This window comes from Lichenostomus cassidix, chromosome Z (assembly GCF_008360975.1).
Source record: "Lichenostomus cassidix isolate B80296 chromosome Z, HeHo_3.0, whole genome shotgun sequence".
NCBI classification, from domain to species: domain Eukaryota; kingdom Metazoa; phylum Chordata; class Aves; order Passeriformes; family Meliphagidae; genus Lichenostomus; species Lichenostomus cassidix.
In genome coordinates, this window is record NC_139511.1 from 13,440,452 (window position 1) to 13,447,801 (window position 7,350).

The following is a 7,350-nucleotide window of genomic DNA, read 5'->3' on the forward strand; positions in this document are numbered from 1 at the left end:
AGCAAGAAGGAATAAATTATTCTACTACCTTTCACTGTCATTTTAAATCTGTAAGGGAGCTGTACAGTATAAAAACTTTAAGACTGAGATTCTATTGTTAACATATGATTTCTTTAAGTGAGCTGTCAAAGATGGAAACACTTGCCCAGTGCAAGTGTTGTTACTATTTTTTCAATCAGAAACCAATAAAACATTTTATAAAAGGATTCTAAAGTGTACTTGTTAATTACAGTCATCATACAGTCTTTCAAATGCTAATGGTCTGACTCAAATTTCACTTTGTTTAGTTGTGTTAGAAGTTATGATTAAAGAATGGTATAGCTTTATAGTTGTTTTACTGCCATCTGTGTGCACCAGGCAATAACTCTGTACAGATGGTTGTGATTCAGAGACAGGTTGCCACTTGCAAAAAAAGTATGTTTCAGTTATTTTAATAAGATTTATTGCAGCAGTCACAGTTAAATGCTTGAGCCTTAATGATAATTGCCACTAATCCTTCAAGAAAAATGATCAGAGTTCAGTAAACCACAAGAAGCAGATTTTGCTATAAACTTCAGTAACATCTCACTGCAAAGGTATGTTTCCTTTCTAATTTTGCATTTGCTACCCTTCCCCTTTCTTTCTTGAACATTTATTCCTATACCTTTGCTCTTGAAGAATTTGGTATAAAAAGGTAAGAGATTGTTTTCTCATCCTTTGTTTTTCTACCGAGGTATAGATTATATTTATGAACTCCTGAAGACTCACAAATTGATTTATGTAAGTGGTAAATGCAGATGGCAAATGCAGATACCTCACAGAACTCTCGATTCCTTTGCATTAGAGATTGGGCCACATTCAAACCCCAGACATGCCCTTTTGTTTCTGTGTCTGTGATAGAAGCAGTGATTTGTATTCTGTATTTGGGCTGGTATCTTACATCTCTATTTGGCTTCTGCAATCCAAAATCACTTCCAAAACATGATAGTCCAGGCCAAGACTTAGAGAACCTTCAAAGTATCCTAAGGATTTCCAGGTTTATACCCTTTGTTAACTGACAGGAAAAAGGTCCTGTGTATGGCCTCATAAAGATATAGCTGGAATATCAGTTTGTGCCTAAGAGTTTTATTCAGCCTTAACACTTCAAAGCCCCAGGAGGTCCAGTTCTTCTTGAATTTTAGCTTACATCATCCTTTACTTTCTATTGGGTAGTGAGATGTTCAGTTAAATGCATGTAGATGTGAACATACAAAAATGAGGTGTGTGTGTGCATGCGTGCAGGGGTGTGTGCATATATGTAGGGACGCTTACACAAAGTATATACTTATAATAAATCATCCTAATAACAGATGGACTTAAATAACCATTTGCTTTTAGAAACCATTCTTGAACTTTTCTTTCAAAATCATTCTTCAGTTTTAATTTAGACTGGTAGTTTTTTTGTGGCTGGGACAAGTTCTGGCATATAACTGATAGGGAGTATTTGAGAGCCAGACAAGGTCTGGAGTCCAGGAAAGTTATACCAATTTATTTTTATGCCCCTGTCGTAATACAGTTTTCACTTGTGCTGTTACAGAAATTTGGAATTATACAGCACACACACATGATAAAAAGATAGATACTAGACACCTATCTTGAATGTATCAGAAACAAATATGATCATTGTGACATGTTTTTTCTGCTTGCTGTTGGTGTTGAGCTTATTCTTAAACCCTTATCACAGGCTATATAAGCAGTCATGGAGAAATCACAGCTATAATGGCCCTACTTTGTACTAGGGGCTGCTATACCATTAGTATTGAGTGATTCAGTACCAATTTGTTTTGCAAAGTAGTGGTTTTGTTAGTATCTAAACTCTAATATAATGAAAATTACTGGAATAACATAAAAAAAGGAATGTTTTCCTTTTCCCTCTTCTTGTGTTTGACCTCTTTCTTTTGTGAGACTCTTGCTTTGCAGATGAATTTCAGGACTAGAAACATTAAAAAAAAAAAAAGGGCAGCAAAAAATGACCTTTTCTCTCATCTTTTTGTATCTTGTGAAATACAGTCTTGCAGTGCCCCAAGGTGAGAAAGGTTGTCACTTTTTGTCTGTCTGCATTATTGTTCTCTGCCACCATGAGGTTGTATTTAAGGGGAAGGGTGCTAAATTCTATTTTCACTCAAGGTTGTGATGAAATGGACTGAGAAGTCACCTCAGTTTCTGGATTGTTGACTCTCTGTTGTTGATTAAAGCCTCCCAGTTTCCAAAGAGAATATTTGCAATATTTTTCTGCCGATATGCAAAAAATGAATGTATAAAGGTACTTTTGTGTCTAGAATAAGTCTTCTGGAGTCCTCAGTTGCATTGTGAGCAGTAAACATTTTATGATTCTCTTTCAGACTGAGAATATTTTAAACCAAACTTCTGAATGAAGCTTATTTAAACCACTTAGACAATAGCTTCCTAGGTATTTTAAAGCGAACACCCACCATTTTTTGTTAAAATTTTCCCTGTGGGGAGGAAAGGGTTGAAAAACTGAAAATTGGGAAGGAGAGAGAAAAATAAGTTGTTTTTAGAATTGTTTTCTCTCAAAGAAAAATCCTGCACCTGGGAGATGTTAGAAAATACTCAGTGTGAGAAATTTCAGTGCTTGTGTTTGCTTTGGGTTGTTTTCTGTCTGCTGAAAAAGAAATGGAATTTTCTCAGTGTAGATAACAGGATGTTGTTAAAGACTTAAGAGCCTTTCCCGCAGTCTGGGGCCTCTCTGTAAGTGGGGGAGGGAGAAAAGAGGGTTCTGAGATGGTAGAACACAGCCTGGTGAAGATTTGTGCATGTTCCAGGCTCTTTGTTCAGCCTCACCCTTTTTGCCCCTGCTGAAATGAGCTTAGTAGTGTATGTGCCTCCACTTGGTTTTTTGGGAGTCCTCCAGCTGGGAGATGAAAGAATAAATCTAATCTTTGCACTTCAGCCATGGATCATGGTCATCTTGGTGTTACCTGAATAATTTGCTTCACACAATCCTGGGGATAAAAACTTAATGCACTTTCTTGCTGGCACTTTTGACTGGTTAAATTAAAATAAACATTAGGAAAGTATTTAAATATTTTCTGAAGATTCTAGAGGCATACCTGAAGAATCTGGTAACTGAAACAACTTTAGGTAAAGGCTGGCAGACTGCAGGTCAGTCTAAGTGCTTCAAGGTCTTTGACACCTGCCAGCATCAACCAAAGGCTACTCCTGTTGTTATTGAGAAGTCTGGCTTTCCAGTCTGGGGAAGTGAGGAGGAGCATGGCACGGAGGAAGAGAAGAATTCTGAGAATACTGCCAGGATTGCCAAGTGCATAAGTATTAGATAATTTTTATGACTGTTTTGGGCACTGAGCTATGTGGAGAAGCTGGAATAAGCCAAAGAAATGGCCTTGAGCTCCATAAGTAGTAGATGGTAATATCATGCTGTTTCCCTGGCCTCCTCTGCTCAACTTGCTGCAGACCAGCAGATCTACTGTTAACAGCACACCATTGTAGGCTACACTTTGCAGCAGTGCTAGCTGTGCCATTAGCAGACTGTAGACCTGATATTAGAATGTTACAGAAAATTGACTGTCTGACTAGAACTGGAATTTACAGCCATACTGGCAAATAAGCTTAAAGTCATACGGTAACCAGCAGTATTTCAGCAGTTCTACATGATCATGCAGGGGCTTCAGAGAAGAACTGCATCCTTTTCTGTCCTAGCCTTACCTGCTGTGTGTCTGTCTCTATGTACAATAGTCTATAAATATGTGTGAGCATCTGTTACTATATTCCTTCCCATCTTCCCTCCACAAGCCAAGATTTCCATAGTCTGCTGCCACGGCACTTGTATATGACATTTTGAATGCATGAAGTGCAAAAGCATGACATTTTGAATTAGAAATTAATTTAACAAACGTGTCTGTTGGAAAAACGTTTAGATCCTCAAAATTTGTCAAATGATATTTTGAAAAGTTAAAAAGAAATTGCACAAAATGAGCTGAGGAAAGTTAAATGCAAAAGTTAAGGGGAAAAAACTGTTCACCACTTGAGAGGCATTATGAGCCTAACAGAGAGAATATGAATATGATGAATGAGGCAAGTCACTGCTTAGTGCTGCTGTTTCGTTTCTGTTCATTCTTTCATGTTTAAACCTTTTGGAGCAAAGAACTCACAGTACGGGGTCTTCAGCCATGGCCCAGTCTTATTTGCAAAGTTGAATGCAGTAGTCCCTGCACACTAATGCAGTGTAAGTAGTAATTATTTACCATTTCTGAGTCGCTGCAGCAAGTTAAAAATAAACTAGTTGAGAATGGACAAAGTTTTCAAATTATGTAAGTACACAGATGCAAATAATTTCCAAATTCAATTGCCTTGCAACACAAATACATGCAAACTAGTACATATATTTGTTATAGCACATGTCACATAGAAGCTTCAGACTAGTGACCTTGGATAATACATTGGACTGCTCTAGATGGAATAAAAACTGAGACATGCCTACATACTATTTTAAGTGTCAATTTTTTGCACTCTTTGAAAATGAAATTTTTGAAGGGACTAAATTATATGAACAAGTTCAAAGCTCCAAAGTGGGTGCCTGACCTGTGTTTAGATTCATAAAAATGGAGGTTAATACCGTGTTAAGGTCTAACTAAGACCATCAGGCTTCCTGCTGCTTGTAGGATTGGGACCAAATAATAGCAGCAGATAAGGAAAATAGATAAAACATTTACATATTATGTGTTACTGGAGATTTTCCTTCGCATGTTGAAAATAGAGAGTATTTCTGCCTCTTCTTGGGACTGTGGATGTGCCCCACTCTAAGAAGCTCCCTTACCACCCTGGAATAGCAATGGACAAGATTTGGCCTCTTCATACTGAAAACATAGGGAAGCAGTTCTTTGAGAGTCAGAAAGCATTTCTTCCTCTTTTTCTAGAGAAGGAGGAGATGAGGAAGAATAAGTTCTATTGTGTAGCTACTCTTTTAATCTTTTCTCTTTCTGCAGCTTCAGATTTCACAAAACCTTTTAGAATAAACCGTTTGGATGGGATCATTTCGGTGATTTCACATCAGGCAAATTCAGTGGAGATCTTGTCTCAGGCTTCTGCACATTCCTCTACATTGGTATGAATTTTTCTGTCACACCATGATCTGACATTTGATGTATGTGTAACATCAGAATTCCTCATTATTGCACAATGTACAGTGGAGTAATAGTTTATTTTATGTTTATTAATTTAAATTCCTGTTTGCTATGAGCAGTAATAATACTTAACTACAGTCATTTTCCACTTCATTTGATACACTACTAATTTCAACTGCATGAGACTATTTGCTAGCCTGATAGCTACACTTTATATCTTCTTTGTATTTCTTTTAATTAAATTTCTTTTTGTTGAAAACACTGATGGAATTATATAAGATTTCAATATCTGACCCTTTTGGTGTCTCCTAATCTTAGTTTGAACATTTACTTTGTCTCTGTGCAAAAAGTCTATGGATTTCATAAACTATACCTTTTCTTTGCAGGAGCTCTGCAAGTGCTTTTTTAAGTCTAATTTGACATCCAAATTTCCTCTCTATTTCCTCAGTCACAGAATCCCAGAGTGACTGGGGTTGGAAGAGACCATTGGAAGTCACGTTGTCAAAGTCCTTTCTCAGTGAAATTCTAGAAATTGTTGCTCAGGACCATGTTCAGGTTTCTTTTGAATCTTTCCAAGACTAGATATTTCACAAGTTCTCCAAGCAACCTGTGACAGTGTTTGGTCATTCTCACAGTGAACAAGTGCATCTTGAAAACGAGATGGAGGCTTCAGTGTTTCAGTATTTACCTGTGGTCCCTGGGCCTGCCACTGGGGACCACTGAACAGAGCCTGGCTGTATCTGCATTACACCCTCCCTTCAGGTATTTCCACCTATGGGTAAAATTTCCCTGAGTCTTCTAAAAGTCACAGTTTTCTCAACCTTTCCTCATAGGAGAAATGCTCCATTTCCTCACTCATCTCAGTGGACATTTGTTGGACTCTGTTCAGAATGACCATTACTCTCTTGTACTGGGAATCCCAGAACTGGACCCAGCACTCTTGTCCAGCCAGCAGTGTACCCCTGCTTCCTCTGTGTACATATTTTCTCTACTTCCTTTTGTAGTTTATGTTGTTTCTGCTGTTATTAAACTATTTTCTGTTATTTTTCAGCAAACCATACTGTGAGATGGGAAAAGAGTCTGGAAGTATTCTAGAGCCTGTGATGTTGTTGCTAGCAGATGACATACATGCGGGAAGCACAAGAAAGGACAAGAAAACCTACTGAGAGAGGAGGGAATGGTTTGATTATAGGACAGGGAAAAGATTTCAAAACATGAGATGCTGAGAAAATAAAAATTCCAGTGCAAATCCCACAATGTGTACATGAATTACCAAGTTTTCCTTTTTGTCTTTAGCTGAGCATGTTTTTTTAATCTCTACTCCTCTATCTGTCCTGCTCTTATCCTTTTGTTGTCAAGTGAAATTTTTATTTGTACCACAATTAAGCTCTTTGAAACATTTTAAATGCTGGCATTTCAAGGTATCAAGTGGTTTTTGTTTCACCAACAATTTTACTAGAGGATCTGTTCACTTTTGAAAACAGGGTTTTGGAGACAAAGGGAAACTCTATGTTACCCAGAGGTAAAACAGTAAGCCTATGACAAAGAGTTGCAAATAACCATATAGCTCTGAATTCTTATGAGCCAGGAAATGATGTGATTCTTTTCCACTAAACTTACTAGAAGTGAGCATCCAGACTTCTGTTTTAAGAAAAAAGTACTTAAGCAAGGCCATACAGAGGTCGAGAAGCAAGCTCATTAAGTGTGGAAACTGTAGCAGCCTGTTCTGCATGTTCAGAATATATAAACATTCCAGAAAGGCACAAATTCATACAGCGTCTCTGTGTAACAGCTACCTAGAGAGTCCTGCTATTTCCTTATTCTTCTCTTATTTTTTTGTATTCACAGACAGGCTCAAGATCAAATTTAGTGTGTTAAAAATTAGTTTCTACATAGATAAAATTACCAAGGGCTTTTCATTCCTAAGGATGACATCAGTGACAATTTGCTATGGGTTTTTGTCAGTCTTGGAGAAGTTGAAATGTTTCTGATTTTTCCTTTATGAGTCCTTTTGTAAATCCACTTACCACTGCCATTGTGATCAAAACATTATTTGAGAACATTTTCTCCACAGGATGCTCACCCCGCTCATCTCTGTTCTCCATGCTTTCTTCCACCTCATCAAGTCTATCCTATTACTAACATTGTCATGACATCTTCCAGTTATTCTTCTGGCTATTAAGAGCATTTTTTAAAAGTTTCTGCACAGTTTTCCATATCAGATGTCCTT

General features: G+C 37.4%; 1 long non-coding RNA gene across 1 annotated transcript; it reads left to right on the forward strand.

Moving 5' to 3' along the window:
* Nucleotides 1-453: 453 nt before the first annotated feature.
* LOC146424409 (uncharacterized) lies at nt 454-6,471 on the forward strand. The gene is made up of 3 exons (XR_014846862.1): nt 454-575; nt 4,989-5,101; nt 6,172-6,471. It is a non-coding gene; the product is annotated as an uncharacterized LOC146424409 (long non-coding RNA).
* Nucleotides 6,472-7,350: the final 879 nt, after the last annotated feature.